The sequence below is a fragment of the Rhinolophus ferrumequinum genome, chromosome 18 (assembly GCF_004115265.2).
Source record: "Rhinolophus ferrumequinum isolate MPI-CBG mRhiFer1 chromosome 18, mRhiFer1_v1.p, whole genome shotgun sequence".
NCBI classification, from domain to species: domain Eukaryota; kingdom Metazoa; phylum Chordata; class Mammalia; order Chiroptera; family Rhinolophidae; genus Rhinolophus; species Rhinolophus ferrumequinum.
The window spans coordinates 10,382,958-10,397,492 of NC_046301.1; the positions used below are offsets into that span (position 1 = coordinate 10,382,958).

A 14,535-nucleotide genomic window follows, 5' to 3' on the forward strand; every position below is an offset into this window, starting at 1 on the left:
GGAAAGGTCCCAAAGCACTTGATCTATGCTCGTCTCCATTAAGTGTTTCACTGTGATCACTATTAGAGAACCCCACACCTATACTCTATTTGAACTTGTAGCTGATGCTGGACAAACCTACACCTTCACTTGGGCAATCCGAGCCTGAATCAGGCTGTCTATGAAAAACGAAAAAGAAACACACAAGTGAAAAAAAAAATGCAAGGACTACTATTTTTAATGTGAGAGCACATAAAGGAATCTGATGATTTTGCTTATAATGAATGGTGTGAGAATAAAACCCTGTAGATTTCATATTTTTATTAATGATTTTCCATTATTCATACGATCCACTTATAATACATGCCATAATTCACAGTACCTCAATGTTTTGTAAATTTTATTGAGTATGTTAGCTTAATTTACTAGATTATATAATTAAAATGTTTAAGTTATGTGTGTCAACATTATAATCAGTGATAAAACTAGTACTTATATTTTATGTTACAATTATTCATGTGTATTTTCACAAGTATTGCCCCAAAAGCCTACTTCTGTTCATTACATATGAAAATTAGTTGCTGTACGTCAGTCTTTCTTCAGGTTACATAATATGTTGAAAGATTGTTTTTAACGTTGTAACATTGTTTTACTTAAATCTGTAAAAGAAAAAAGTGAGAAAATATTGCCATTCTACTAATAATTAATAATTGAGAACGCTTTGAAGGACTTTAATTTTGTGAGTGGAAAGGCAGACTATTCAGAATGTTATTTTAAAGATAATACCTAAAATGTTAACTGGCACCATGCTAATTCTTAGTTATCCAGAGCAGGTTTAAAGTATTCAAAATTTTAATACCAATACTTAGTGCATATTCTTCAAAGGGGATGATAGGTGTAAGTGTTTCACTTAAAACCATGTAGAACATTATTTTTTAACGGTCTGAAATGCTGCTTGTCTCTATTCACAGAGCGGCCTATATAATCAACTTCAGAAGTTAATAATATTGTTGCAGGGGATAGGAATATATGAAGCAAGACTAAAGAAAGCCAAGTGCATATAATAGTGCACTTAGCTTTTGCAATTGGACAGGTGATTATTATTTCTTGGGATGCCATAGTCTGGCAATTAAAATTTTAAAAAATTAATTTTAGAAATCTTAATTAAAGCCAATTAATGCTTCTATTATAAAGAACTGCCAAAAATACTTTTGTAGAATGATTGTAGCATATTATCTTGTGTTCTGCATTTAAAGTTAGGGTAACTTTTCTCCATGATTTAGCTGAATTTATGCTAGTTTAGAAAAGTATTAATATATAATCTGAAAATATTTTATCCTGTTAATGTAGCTTTTGCCATTTTTAAGAATCCGCAGTATCTATTTTTGAAACATGCATAAAAATAGCATATGTAAACCAATGCCTATTTCATAGATATTAATATAATATATATCAAGTATTGGTCCATCATAATGCAATCTTTACTAAACTGTACTTCTATCTACAAACAATGTAGAGATTTTTATTGCTAAAAAATCTAATATTACAAAATTTTATGCATACCCAAACACATTTTAATTGAGGTAAAATTTACATATAGTGAAATGAACAAATCTTAAGTGTATTAGTCAATTAGTATTAAAAACGTATGGATCTGTGAAATCAACAGCAAACTTCCATCACCTTAGAAGCTACTCTGTGGTCCTCCTCAAAACCCACTCAGAAAACACTCATGCTTTCATTTCTTTCAACATTGGTTAGTTGTACTTATTCTATAAATTCCTGTAAATGTAATAATACCATTTCTACTCTTTTTTATTGTACCTCTTCCTTTCAACATAATATATTCCAGATTCATTCATGTTGTTATGTGCATCATTATTTTATTCCCCTGTATGCTGAATAGCATTCTTCCATATGAATTTGTCACGTGTTTATTATTGATTCACCAGTTGATGGATATTTTAGTTGTGGTTTGTCTGTTATGAATAAACCTACTAAGTATATACATGTGGGCTTGTTAATTTAGAAAGTTAACACATTCTATTATATCAAAAAAGTTCACATTTTCATGCGTATTTGGTTTTTATGATGCATGTTCCTTGTACAATTGAGAATGATACATATTCTGCAGGTGTTGGTTCTATTGTTTTTTTAATGAGTCAATTAGGTTAACTTGGTTAATAATCGTTTAAATGTTTTAAACTGTTCTACCTTTTTTTATTTGGTAGTTCATATATTGAGAGAAGGATATTGACATTTTTCACTGTAATTGTGGATTTATTTATTTCTTTCAAGTTCTTTCAGGTTTTGATTTAAATATTTAGAATCTCTGTATTAGAGCAAATTAATTTTATTGGTAGGTTTTCATTTATAAATCATCGACTTTTTTGTGATTATTAAATGACCCTCGATAATTGTTGCAGGGCTCCTTGTTTTGATTTCTACATTTTTATTTTAATATAGCCATTCAGGTTTTGCCATGATTAGTATTTGCATGGTGCATATTTTTCTATCTTATTATGTTAATCTGGTGTTTTTTAGTGTTTATAGAGCATCTCTTATAATCAACATATTTAGTTTTCCTTTTTATATTGTAGTCTGACAAGCTGTTCCTTTTAGTTGTGATATGATCCCATTTACATTTAATGTACTTATTTACACGGTTTGGATTAATTCTATTACCTTACTCATACTCTTTATTTCTGATTGATTTCTGTTTTGAAATTCCTTTTTCCTTTATTTCATATTTTGAATTAATCTAGTATTTCTTAGTATTATATTCCATTTCTTTTATTGTTTTGTGTTTTTTTGTTTAAGCTAAAGGTGTGTGTGTGGGGGGGGAGTGTGTGTGTGTGTGTGTGTGTGTGTGCGCGCGCGCGCATGTATTTTCTCTAGGGTTTAAATATGCATCTGTATCTTAACACCATCATTCCTGAAATAATTTTATATCAGTTCATGTAAAAAAGTAAGAACTACTGCAATATACGTTCATTTGCTGCTTTTTAGTCTCTATGATTCCATCTGGTATTGTGAACTTCATTTCTCAAACAATAGTTTGAGAAGGATTGGTGTTAACATTCTCTAAATGTTTGGTAGAATTCACAGGTGAAGCCATCTGGTCCTGGACTTTTCTTTGCTGTGAGAGTTTTGATTACTGATTCAATCTCCTTACTCATTATTGATCTATTCGGAATTTCTATTTTTTTCAGGATTCATTTTTGTTAGGTTATTTGTTTCTAGGAATTTACCTTTTATTAAAGAAATACATATATATATTTGCTGCTTTTAAAATCCTCTCTTTTTCTTTATTTTTGACTTTTGTTATATGTGTCTTGGAGAAGATTATCCTAGATTAAATTTTGGGGTGACGATTCTCTTCATGAACTTGGATGTCCAAACCTCTTCCGATGTTTTGGATGTTGTCAGACAGCATGTATTTAAATAAACTCCTTACCCCTTTCTCCCTTGCTTCTCCTTGCGTGACTCCAGTGATGCATACGTTACCTTGATGTTGTACCATAAGACTGCCAATAGAATACCTGTGGGACAAAAGCTGGTGACATCTGCCGGGGATCCACGGCAGCTGTGCTGGCCATTGGATCCTTTTTCAGTGGCACAATCTGCTGTGTGTCTGCAAAGCAGGCCTCTGAGAACCACAAATTGTCCCGCTGCAAGGCTGCTCTTCAAAGCCCCTGTTTTGCCTTGCTTGGCCCTAGTCGTCTCCATCCATCTCAGCTTTGCCAGTCTGGGTGAGGGGAAACTGAAACAGGATCTTTGTGCAGTGTCCCAAAAGGCTACTCACCCTACCTTTGTTTTACTTGGGATGGATACTCTTTCTAGGTGGCACATTTTCTTTTGGCACTGAGCAGTACCACCTTGGGGGAGAGCGTGATGCAAACACCTGAAGCTGTATTTCTTTTCTTTCTGTGCTATTTTTTTCTCACCTCTTTTTGTTCTACTGTGTTGCTAGAATTTCTAAAGCTCTCCCAAGCTGTTTCTGTTCATGGATAGCTATCTAACCGTTGACCTTTGTGGGGGACAGAGAGGCTGAGGTCTTCTGCATTGCCATTTAGGATGTTGAGCCCTGCTGTATTTTCTTTAAGGCGTTTGTCACCTCCCCTTGGTCGTCTCCTTCCACTGGAATGGAGACCCACTGGGAGCAGGACATTTGTTCTACACACTGTTGTGTCTCCAGTGCTCCGAAGATTCCTTATACGTAGTGAGTGCTAAGTAAATAATTATTGACTAAATAAACAGTTGAATTAACATCAGAAATTAAGATGTCAATGAAAGGTTATCCAGCACTGATGAAGAACTAGTCTACACTCAAGATTGGAATTATTTACAGGGATACTAACTAAGAAATAGAAGATTGAGATGGGAATCAACTCTGTAATTAGAACTATTTGCAATTGCTTGGCAAGTCTAACTTCGTGAATAACAAATTAGAAATACCACTTTGTATGTTGTGTTCAAACTTTATTTACTTAAATTACTTATATTTTTTATACACTAAGTTGTTCTTTCAAGTACAGATATTTTAAGGGTAGAGTAATTAATTTACCAAACAAGTGGCTCATGTTCTCAAAAACACACAAGATGAAGTTAGAATAGTTTCAGGAGGAAGATGAAAATGTGAATATGTTTCTAAATTTGTTTCTAATGTAATATTGTCAGCACAAGGGAACTTTTTTCTGTATGCTGCTAAAAGTCTCAGCCAAATGGAAAAGAATCACCACTTAATACATATACTGATCCGTTTTTGGTTAATCTTGGAAACCCATTAACTTTTGACTACTTGAGGACAGGCAAGATTTTTTAATTGCCTACATAATTAAGGAAAGTGGGAGACTTTCTCCCCGAGTATCAAAGTTATTTTTGATACTGATTGGTTCACTGCAATTTTAAAACTAACAATCATTTTCCATGGCATATTTCTTTCTTTCTTCTTTTTTTTTTTTTTAATGTTCACATACTGGGTATTATTACATTTAGTATGTGATGACATACATTTCATACTATTATTATTTTGAATAATTTAGACTTCTATCATCTTTGAAATACGCTTATTGTTTCCAATGCTACTGAAAAAAGAAAACATGTTTTTATGTGCTTAAAATTATTACTATAATGTGATAATTACTGTAATGTAATTCAGTGTTTAATGTACGCTTGCTCATATTTTTAACTTATTTAAGAGATACCCTTGAAGCATGTATTTTGGATTTCTAAAATTAATATGTATAGGATTTTATCACCACTGGCAATTTATTATATTGCATAAGAAGCCATTGCTTTATCATTCCCTTGATTTCAGGGAAACAGGAAATGCAGAATCCATTGTTCACAAATAAGCTTAAAAAAGATTCTTAAAACAAGAATGAGTGCATTAGCAGTGATCCCATGACAAAAGATCAATCATATGACAGCGACTAACAGAAAAACTCCTTGACGGAGTTAGTATACTGACACAGCAAAGAAGAGGTACTGTTTGGTGGCTGGCATTAATTTATCTTTAAATCGCTTACGTGATATAGGTCTGCTCAAAAGTTTTTCACATTCTTTTATATTCTCATGTGCAACTAGTGTAATTTTTTTTAATAAAATTAGGTGCTTCACAATCCTCCTTTAAAAAGGGATATGCATATATATTTTTGGATTGGTAAAACTAGCTTTAAAAAAAACCACAGAAACTATTATGTCAGATTTCTATTGTTTTTTGCAATGTGAAGTAGACATATTCCTATAATGTGTTGGACGTATTTTTTCTCTAAACATTTGTCCTTCGCATGTTCTCTTATGGGTGTCACTAAACCAAACTTACATTGTCTTCCTCCTAGATAATCTTATCATGCTGTCATCACTTTTACTTTAAATTTACACATTTTTTCTCTCCTCCCTGCTTTCATTTTAGGAAACTGCTTTGAGTTCTAAATAGCCTGTAATCGTTGCAGTCTGGTCATCAAAATGTCTTGGAACATAATCTATTCTCTGAGGAAAACAAACAAAACAAACCAAACAAAAAAACCTACATTGCATTTTAATTCTAAAAATGTTTTTAAAGACATCTGTCTTATATAATTTCACTGTCATTTTTGTATTTTCATCAAAATCTTAAAGTGAGAAAAGGTCAATTATATAATACACATAATGAAGAAATTAAACAAAATTCTCCCCCTCTCCCTCTCTCCCCCCCTCTTCCCCCTCTCTCCCTCTCTCCCTTCTCTTTCCCCCTCTCTCTCTCCCCCCTCTTTCTTCCCCTCTCTCTCCCTCTCCCCCCTCCCTCTTTCCCTCTCTCCCCGCTTTCTCCCTCTACCCCCTCTTTCTCTCTCCCTCTCTCCCCTCTCTCTCTCCCTCTCTCCCTCTACCCCCTCTTCCTCTCTCCCTCTCTCTCTACCATTCTCCCTCTCTCACTCTCCCTTTTCTCTCTCTCTCTCCCTCTCCCTCATATGAGGACATAGTGAGAAGCTAACCTCTGCAAGGCAGCAGAAAGGGAGATCTCATCAGAACCCAAGTAGGCTGGCACCCTGATCTCATGATCTCAGTCTTGTAGCCTCCAGAACTCTGAGAAAGTAAATTTCTGTGTTTATGCCCTCCAATCTGTGGTATTTGTTATGACAGTCCTAGCTGCCTTAGATTTTGGTGCTAAGAGTAGAGGTCTGCCCTAGCAATCCCTAACGATGTGAAAGTGGCTTTGGAACTGGACACTGCAGAGGCTGGGAGAGTTCTGAAGTGCATGCTGGATATCTGGATGTTCTGTATAATTCTGATGAGTTCTAAGACAGAAGAAAAGAACATGTCATTGGAAATTGGAGGAAAGACAATTCTTGTAAGTGTCCAAGAACTGAAAGGAAAATTTTGTGAATGGTAAACTTGAACATGTACCGTAGCTGAGATTTTTAAGCAAAGTGTTGAAGGAGTGGCAGGTTGCTCCTCCCCGAGTACTCATACTTCTGTATTGAGCATTTTATTATTTTTAATCACTGCATTAAAATATGTCATAGATTTAGGAGATTGAAACAATGCTCATTTAGAATCTCACAGTTCTGTAGATTAGAAATCTGGGCGGGCTTGATAGTGTTCTTTAGAGAAAGACAGACATAACAAGTGCTGTCTGGAATATGGAGAAATGGGAACACTTTTATGTTACTGGCAGGGGTGTAAAATTATGTAACCATTTTGGAAACAGATTGGCATTTAACAGTGGTGCCATATTACCTGGCAATTCCATACCTACCTAGGTATCTACGCGAGATAAATAAAAATATATATCCACAAAAGATCTTTAAATGGGTGTTCATAGCAGCATATACAAAATAGCCAAAAAATGGGGAAAAGCCAAATGTCTACTAACAAATGAATGGATAAACACAACAAGATGTTATTCAGCATTAGAAAGAAATGGAGTACTGATACATGTGACAATATGTACCATCGTATGTTCATTTATGTGAAATATGAAGAATAAGAAAAGTCTATAGAGAGAATAGGTTCATAGCTGCCTAGGCCTAGTGGTAGGATAGCAGGAGTGGGATGTGTATTGGGAATATCTGCTAAAAGGTAGAAGATTTATTTTTGGAGTAATTAAATGTGAGAAAATTAGATTATGGTGATGGGTGTATAACTGCACTATGCTATAAACTACTGAATCATACACTTTACAGGGTGAATTTTAGGGTGTATAATGTATACCTCAATAAGTTCTTAGAAATATGAGAAATAATTTTTTTTCCTCTTATGTGCATACCCTCTAAAGGAGTTGTGCCAGGATCCTGGGTGGTCAGCTCCCACGTGAGAGGCCAGAACCATGGAATCAGTGCTGTCTAAGAAATTTTTAAAATATTTCTTTAGGCATGCAAATGCCCACATGGGTATATAGTTTATATAAAATAATAAACATGTTTACGTAATAATATTTCAGTGACAGTTTTTTATTAACCCTTTTATTTTACCCCGTGCCATTTCCCAACACACCGGACACATTTGGGAATTTTATGTTAATATCCTCTTATGAGGACTGCTGTATTTTTCTCCATGCTCCTAAAATTACACACACACACATACACACACACAAATACACAGACGCACATACTTCTTGATCATTTATTGGAAAAAAAGGGTTATACATAAATATTATTTTACATGTCGATTTTTACACTCCACAGTACCATCTGGAAATACATCTGTCTGTCAACTGGTGGAGTTTTATTTCATTCTTATAAATGCTACATGATATTCAGGGTGTGAATGGGCCAATTTGTAAACAAATCCCTTACTTGCCACTCAGCAATTCAGCAATAAGCACGCATAAACACACACATATATATGTGTTGATATATATATTCTCATATGTATATATACATATATATGTATATATATATATATGAGAATATATATGTGAGAATACATATAAATGAATATATATATGAAAATGGGTTTATTTGTTTTTATGTCATTGAATAGGCTTTGTTGAAATTTTTCAATATATAGATATTCATAACTTTATAAACACCTGCAAAATTAGCATTTCAACAGCAAAGTGAAAATTTGAATCTTTTTATATATCTATTGCCCATTTGAATTTGCATCAGTGTGAAGTGCCAACCATTATCTATTGCCTACTCGATTTATGAAATGATTAACTTTTATCAGTGTTCTTTCTATATTATGTTTAACTCCTTATCATATACAGTAGTATATGTTTTTAACTGAAATTATATTTATATTTCTGGAATTATGTAAGCTACATTTCTGTGCGTACACACACATTTGTAATATCCAGGCGTTACCCTTCTTCTGGATTGTATGGGTACTGTCCAACATTTTCTTGCAAGAATTATGTCATTTAATTATTTTGCAATAAATGTCCTAAATCACCTTAAAATATACCTAAAAATTAAAAGGTGGCCATGTGATTTTATCTGTTTCTATCATTTTAATGAAGCTTAATAGAATTATGGATATGGTGACGGTCCATTTATAAAATATCTATTCTTATGTAACCATTTGATTTATCCTGATTAATGTTATTTCTTCTTTGAAGACACTGGTAGAATAGACTGCAGCTTTAAACCTTAAGTTTTCTTTGGCTTGTTTTTGTCATTGTTATTTGTTTCTGGAATCAACATTAATCTCCGTTATCTCAAAAAGTAGTAAAATTTTTAAAGCTGAAATATTTCTCTCTTAAGCAAGACCTGATCAGTATAACCACAAGATTGTGTATTGCCTGAATTTTAGTAAATAATCCTAAATGTTAATTATATTTCACATAAGCTGCCCAAGAGAAAAAAATCAAAATATATGCATACTTTAATATTTTTTTTGACAACATAAAATATTGTCTTTTCCTCATTAGGATATTGTTTGAAATGTTCTTTTAAAAAAATGTGTCAATAATGTTATTGCATTTCAGTACAGAAAAGAAGCTGGAAAGGGTCCTCTAAATCTAAAACAAAGGACAATTTATTCCATAATACTTATCTGATTATAAGCTGATTATATTTCCTCCGTGCCCTCATAGAGACAGAAGTGGAATGAAAGAAAGCGTCCTGAGTATCAATTTACCTATTATCTCTAATGAAATTAAATAATGCATGAGGGACTGTAGATTGTAACAATAAATATGCATTAAAATTTTTAATAATGCAAAAAATAAGTGAACTTTTAAATTCATCTACTGACAAATAATTTTCTGCTTTTTAAACATTAGATTACCCAGCTGACTTTATGGTTAGCTTAAGTATTAACAAAAGGGGTATTCTTTGAGGAAGAGTAATTACTCTACAGGTAAACTACAGTCAATTTCTTATCCAATGTTTCAAAAAAGGATTTTCACAAAATATTAGATCAAAACAAATAAGCACACAAACATAAAAATGGAAATAAACAGCTAATAGCCAAAGAGACAATAATGCTTCTGAAGGCAGGTCGATTGTATGAGTTTAGAAAACATTATGATTGATTGATTGATTGATTGATTGATTGATTGATTGATTGATTTCTTGCTATGTTTTTCTTGTATTGTGGTTAACCCTATGCTTATGGTACTTGGTCTATAATTTTCATCTTCTATAGTTACCATTGTCATAGCTTATAGACTTAAAAGTTATAAGATATTGATTTACTCCAATATTTGTACCCCACATATTTTAACATTATGACTTCAAAATATAATAAACAGGGGTGGATAATATAATGGTGATTTTTGTACCAAAATAGCTGTTGAATTTGAATCCTAACTTCAGTGTTAATGTTGCTGTGTTGTATTTTGAGCCTCAGCTGAGAGAATAAATTTAAAAAAGCATTTTTTAGAGATTAAGACTGGGGAGATGAGATTAACATATATGCGGCAGGTAAGGAAGGAGTAGGGGAGAGAGGGAGAGAAGGAGAGAGAGAAACTATATAACCAAATGGTGTGGTCTGTAGTAGACAGTTTATATTCAGTGGGATTACAAATGTTTGAGAATTTCGTAGAAACTTGCAATAGGAAATAGAAAGAAGTGATCTCACAGAGAAGCTGAAATTTGAACAGTAGTGTAAATTATAGATAGAGTTTAAATTCGTAGATCAGAAAGGGGAGGGAAATTCAGTTTGATTAATGGTTGAATTGGAAAGTAACGGAGAAAGTAACGGGGAAAGTAACGGGGAAATTATTCTTGAGCAAAAAGGTACAAAGTATAATTTAAGAAGAATAGATTTGATAGTAGAGTACAGCATTGATAGAAGGAACACTCCCTTTTCCCTCTTCTACCGCCCCCTGCCCTCTTACCCTCTAGTAACTACTAAAGTGTCGTCTGTGTCTATGAGTTTTTGCTTGTTCATTTGTCTTGTATGTTTATTACTTGCAGTTTTATATCCCACATATGAGTGAAATCATATGGTTCTTGCCTTTTTCTGTCCGACTTACTTTGCTTAGCATGATAATCTCAAAATCCATCCATGTTGTTGCAAGTGGCAATATTTCATCATCTCTTATAGCTAATTTTCAAAAGAGTTTTCCTTTGCTCTCATAAGTGTCATATATATACACACATACATATATATATGTTTATGTACTTAAAGCTGGCATTATATACAAATATTGAAAACATGCAGATTTTAAAAAAATAAATAATGGTTGACCTCACCTCATGGATTAGAACATCCTGAATCTTATATTTTCTTGTACTTTAATAACCATTGTTTTTCTATATATTTTGTTCAGTTACACCACACATTTGTGTAGCTGTAAGTGAGAAATATGTTTTTTTGGTTTTTAGTTTCTTTAAAATTTCTTCCATGTACTCAGGTTAAGAGGAGAAATTCATATTCTGGAACAACATATTGTTTACATATTCAGTGTTTTGGAGTCACTTTGTGGGAATGAGGTGGATTTCTGTTCATTTAGGGCTAATGTCAAGGCTGATGACACCCCACACACTCAGGTAATTTGAGAACAAGTTTATTCTTCATACAACAGAAACCTGGAGGAGCAGGGCTGGCTTGAGTGAATAAGGGGAATGAGTTGGGTTTTTGCAGGAAGAAAGTCGCATTCATAAGGGCTTGTCCAGAAGGGTCAAAGAAGAAAAGGAACATTCGAGTTTTGTACCATAGTTGGCTTTAAAGAATTTACAAGGCTTTAAAGAATTTACTATGTTGTGTACATTTCTAAATGTAAATCAAATGAAGACTATCTATTACGGTGGTGCAAAAGTAATTGTGGTTTAAAAGGTTAAAAATAATTGCAAAAACCGCAATTACTTTTTGCACCAACCTAAAGTTATTAAAGAGTAAAATATAAAATCATACCTTACGTAAATATTTCTGTTCTTAATATTTTGATAATATTTAAAATATATTATTTTTGTTTGTATACTGACATGATTAGATTTTATATATGCTTATTAAATTACACACTATGGATATGAACATTTAAAGAGATGCCTATATTTTTCACACATTACGTGGTTCTTTGACAAACTAAGGAATATTAATCCAGTGATAATATTGGTCAAAACAAATTGTACGCTGGAAAAACAGGAAAGGAGTAGAAAATGTAACAGTGCAGGCAAATGAATCTGTCTTTTTAGTCCTCTTCTTCTCTCTTCCACTTCAGTGGTTTTTGTTTGTTATTTCATCTTTATATTACATAGTTTATAAAATCTGTATTTATTGTTTTGTTGAGGAGAAATTTTTACTTCTAAAATTCGTTCCGGTTTATTTCCCATGCTACTATTCAACGTTGCAATCAACTTTTCTGCAAATTAGACTGAGTCCAAAATATTTATTTAAAGTAATTTTTTTCTCACCTTATTTTTGTACTCTCTTTTACTGCTTCAAGAGTGTGATATAGACACAGACAATAGTTCAATGTTTACCAGAGGGTAAAGGGGGAGAGGGAAATGGGGATCAAATATATGGTGGTAGAAGGAGAACTGACTCTGGGTGGTGAACACACAATGCGATGGATAGACAACGCATTACAGAATTGTACACTTTAAACCTGTGTAACTTTATTAACCATTGCCACCCCAATACAGTATAGCAGTTCCATGATAATGCATTACAACATGTCTCTTTCCCTTTCTCCATTATGGTTTCAAAGTTTAAGGGTCTGCATTTGAGATAATGCTTTGTGAAAGGAATTTATTGCAACCTTATTTCAGTTTGTAATTATTTTTCTCCACAATTTAGTGCCTTTTATTAAAAAGACTACATATAAATCCCAAAATAAAGACAAACGTCCGTCTCTTTTTTTTTAACGACAAGAGTTGACAATTTTATTTTCACATTTCACAATACAAGTGAAATTGTTTTTTCCCCCAATTACTCCCTTCCAAAACGATTCTCCGTTTGATAGGAAGGAACAGCAAGTCTTCTTGTCACGCTGTTAGAAAACACCCAGCGTCACAGCACCATGATCTCCTGGTGAAATAGAACAAGGTATATAAAAGTGATAGAAAGAGGCTCCTCTCTTACCTTATCTGTGTGGTCAAGTCATTCCTAGCCGAGTGGGTCCCATCATGGGACGGGCAGGAGGTCTCATCATTGGGATCCCAGCATCATTGGCACGTGGCCTACCACGGGCGGCCTCATTCCAAGAGCAGGTTCCACAGGTATCATCCCAGGAGGTGGAGGGCCCATCACTGGCATCATGGGAGTGTCCCCCATGTGGGGTGCTGGCATCATACCAGGGCAAGGAGGACCCGGGAGGCTGGAGGGGAGATGGGGTCATCGCCCCTGCAGGAGGAAGAGCAGAGAATGGAGTAGGCTGTATCTTTCCTTGCTGAAATGCTGCGGTTGTTTTGTCAGTCAGGCTCTGAGCCTGCCCTTCCATACAGTTCTGATAGGAGTCTTTCACATTCTCTGTGTTTCCTACGACTGCGGTGTGTCTTTCTCATAGATGGAGAGTTGTGGGTGAGGTATGTATTATAGTGATAATAACACTTGGGCATGTTGCTTTGCAGGCTGTTGGCCACTCCTGACAAATGTCCTTTTCTTTATTGAAATTAAATATCTTGCACACACACACAAACATGCTACATACATATAGACAGATATATCTATGTCTATCTATCTATCTATCTATCTATCTATCATAGATAGATAGATAGATATAGATGTATATATAATATAAATACCTTCAGATGTTATCACAATTTTAACATATGTAGTAAACATTTTCTCCATGAAATTACAAGCAGAAAATTTAAGGGATCTCTTTTATAGGCTTTCATTAAAATTATCCATTCTATAGTGGGTGTATGATTAAGAAAATTAACTTCAAATATTGTATTAATATTTCCATATGTGTGAAACATAATCTCTGATCTCACTACATCAAAGAGAGAACCTCAGGGTTATATTTTATATGTGTATATAACTGGGATACATTCTATTTATTTGGCTTAGTGGTAAAAATTTATGGTAAGTATATCTAAGTGGATTAATCTTGTGAAATTAAAGTGGGAATTGATTCTGGGTGGTGAACCTACAATGCAATATATAGGTAATATACTATAGAAATATACACTTGAAATGTACATAATGTTACTAATGTCACCCCAATAAATTTATGAAATGTTACAAAATAAAAGTACACTTAAAAACTAAAGAAAGTGGGTTTTGAAAAAAAAAAACAACTGGAATCAGGAAAGTTTATTTGGCTGAAAAGATATATGAAAAAAATATTTTCCAGTTTCAAGTATTTTACACAACTTTATTACAATGAAATTTAGAAGATTTTCTGGAATCCAGAATGTTTCTTCTCTCATTTCCTTAGTATGAAGATAAATTTAGGCTCTAGTGTTTTTCTTAATGTTTCTCTTGAGTATGTATGTCCATTATTCCAATTCACCACAATGAAAAAGAGCCCAGTAATAAAATTATCCATCAGTAAATTCCCACTCTCTCCCCACACCTCTGCAATCCACTCTCTGTACCCTTCCTTCATTCTGTACCATAAGTCAGAACCGGGTCAAAAAGGGCAAAATTCTGCATAAAACAGAAAGAACAGCTGAAAGGATAAGACAGGTATATTTTCACGGAAAGAGATGACGTAAACCAGAGAGACCC

General features: G+C 33.6%; 1 pseudogene; it reads right to left on the minus strand.

Moving 5' to 3' along the window:
- Window positions 1-12,952: 12,952 nt before the first annotated feature.
- LOC117038393 (U1 small nuclear ribonucleoprotein C-like) lies at window positions 12,953-13,433 on the minus strand (annotated as a pseudogene).
- Window positions 13,434-14,535: the final 1,102 nt, after the last annotated feature.